This window comes from Pteropus vampyrus, unplaced genomic scaffold, assembly GCF_000151845.1.
Source record: "Pteropus vampyrus isolate Shadow unplaced genomic scaffold, Pvam_2.0 Scaffold50, whole genome shotgun sequence".
NCBI lineage: Eukaryota > Metazoa > Chordata > Mammalia > Chiroptera > Pteropodidae > Pteropus > Pteropus vampyrus.
Genome location: NW_011888831.1, coordinates 1469988 through 1472906, shown reverse-complemented (window position 1 = coordinate 1472906; position 2919 = coordinate 1469988).

The window sequence follows — 2919 nt, the reverse complement described above, 5'->3', positions numbered from 1 at the left end:
CCAAGTTATATTACTAGTCATGAAATATGAACTCAGGTATTTTTTTTCAAAACTCAAAATTGTCGAACTTTATTTGGAAGCTTCTACAGTAGCCAACACAAGTTCATGGCAGCCCATTTGAGTCAGGATTCCTCTGCGTTATTCTATGTTATCATATATTAAATAACATATGTTATGCTCTTGCTATATGCCAGGCACTACACTAAGACTTTTAATCTTAAAACTTTATTATTTTTAAACTAAGATAATATATATTATCTCATTTGGTGCCATAATTTTAAGAAGTAGGAACTATTATCCTCATTTTACAGATGAAGAAAATAAGGTCAGAGAGGTTTTAATTTGTCCAGTCACTCAGGTAATAAACAGTGGAGATGGGATTCAAATGTTCTGGCTCCACCATCTTCTCACATTTATTTCAATCTTTTGAGGTTCAAAGTGATCTTTATGAAAGCGGAGAATTTATGGTCTTAGAATTTCTGGTCTCTATCCACAACTTTTTCTCATGTGAGCCAAAGAAGATTCTAAGATTTCCCAGTGGATTTTCTAATATCTAGACAATGTGCAGTCTTCATAGGCCTGCTTCTAAATCCTTGTCCTGAAGTAGATCATATACTCCAAAAATAGTCTGCCTATGTCTCCCATTTAATGTACCCCTCTTATAATCTGATTTTGACATACTTCCCATTCTGAAGTGGGGTCCATGTTCCCTCCCCTTAAATTTGGGGAGGTTTGTTGCTATGCGACTTCCAAGGGTAGGTCATGAAAGCTTCCACGTGATTCTCTTGAGATGCTCGCTCTCATAACTCATCGCCATACTGTGATGAAGCACATGAAGTTTGTGACAAGACTCATGAGGAGAAATTCAAACAGAAATAGACTGAAACCCCTCATCCCTCAGACCTAGCTGAGATCCAGGTGACAGCCAATGCCCACTTACCAGCTATGTGAGTGAGTAAGCCATACTGAAGCCTTCAGTTGAGCAAACCTAGTGGATGCTACATGAGATATAGACAAACCTTCCTCACCAAACTTTGTCCAAGTTGCACATTCATGAGCTAAATAAACAGATTTATAGGCTACTATGTTTTGGGTGCTTTGTTACACAGAAATAGATAAACTGGAACAAGTTCTAACCTCTTTTTTGCTTTCCAGACCCATATATACAACTGACTTCTGCACATGTTCACTTGAATGTTCCCAAATCACTTCAGACTTAAAGTGTTTAGGGAGTTCTACTTCCCAGTTAAACATAGAATCTGCTCCCCGTCCCCTCTGCGAAATGTCACTTCCATCCTCGTTATGCAAAAAAGCCAGGTAAACTACAAAGCCATAACTTTTTTGGAGCCCACAAGAGAGCTGAGCTCATAATCAGCCAAGTGGAGGGAACTGTGAAGAGTAGAAAGCTCCTTCAAGGAGCAATAGATCACATGCAATGTTTCACCTTGAAATACATGGAGAAAAGACGTGGCCACCATAAAAGTAGGTAAGAAGAAATCAGCTAAAATTCTAATGATTGAGGGTAGACTTATATGTCAGTATAGCAAATTGAGAGCCTCCAACACAAGGGAAGTTTTCATTCACTTGCAAGCTCTTTTCTACAATCCTCTTCAGTGAGCTCATGAGACAGGAGCAAGGCAGGAAACTAGAGAAGGCTCAAATCAGTGGTGTGGGCATACAGGCAATGTTTAGCTGCAGCTGGGTCATAGGCACAAACCTCTCTCACTTCCTAGACTTTTATCTCCCAAAGCAAAAGTCTTAAGCCACTGGGAGAAGTGATCGAGAACCCTCTCAAGCTAAAGATTTAAGCAAAGACACTTTGTTTTGAGAGGAGAGGTAGAAATAAAACCGCCTGATTATGAGGGAGGAGGAGCAAAAGCTTCTTTCCTTGTGGAAGGGTCAGGAAACACTCTCAGTCCCAAGCTCTTGCTCTGCTACTGCTGGGAGAGGAAAGTACCCCATGCCAACCATGGACACAGGCAGTATTTGTCTGCCACAGAGGGAGGAGCGTAACAGTTGATAAAGTCCTATCCCTGAGTCCCAGATACAGAAGGACTGTCTAAGACTAAAGGTGGATGGAAGTGAGAAAAGCCCCTTTGCCATCATAAGCCTCACATTGATGATAGCAACAGCAGTTTACTGCTAGAGTAGGTCCAAGATCATGGAGAAAGACCTCTTCTGTGCTGCAGGTGTACAGGGGCTGCTGAAAGCTGAGGGTGAAATAGGAAGACGAAAAGAATTCCCTTGTACTCCAGGCCCGATGCTTAGAAGACAACAGCAGACTACCTCTAGAGGAATTTGAAGCTTGTGGTGCTCAAAAAGGAAGGGTATCAACAAAAATCCTTAACCTAGTTCAACACTTCATTAGATTGACTCCACCCCTACACTAAGATTCTGACGGAAAAGAAAATTTGCCCATTTCCAGTAGTAAAAATCATTAACCTCAGCTTATCTGTCTATACACATTGCCTAACATTCAATAAAAATTGTGAGAAACACACATACACAAAAGAATAAACAATACATTATCAAGAGATAAAGCACTCAACAGAACAAGACTCAGAGATGATACCATTGTTAGAATTATCAACCTGGGACTTTCAAATAACTATGATTAATATGATAAAGCACCTAATGAGGAAAGGTGGAAAAGATACATAAAATGATGGAGATTTTCAGCAGAGGAGTGGAAACTTTTAAAAATAGAAAAAATGAAATGCTATAAATATAAAAATATGATGCCAGGGATGAAAAATTCATCTGATAGGCTTATTAGTAGAGTGGATACAGCTAAGGGAGAGTTAGTGAACTTGAATATATGTCAATAGAAGTTATCCAAACTAAACAAAGAGAAGGTGAAAATTAAAGTGAAAAACAAGAGAGCATCCAAGAGCTATGAAACAACAAAAAACAGTCTAA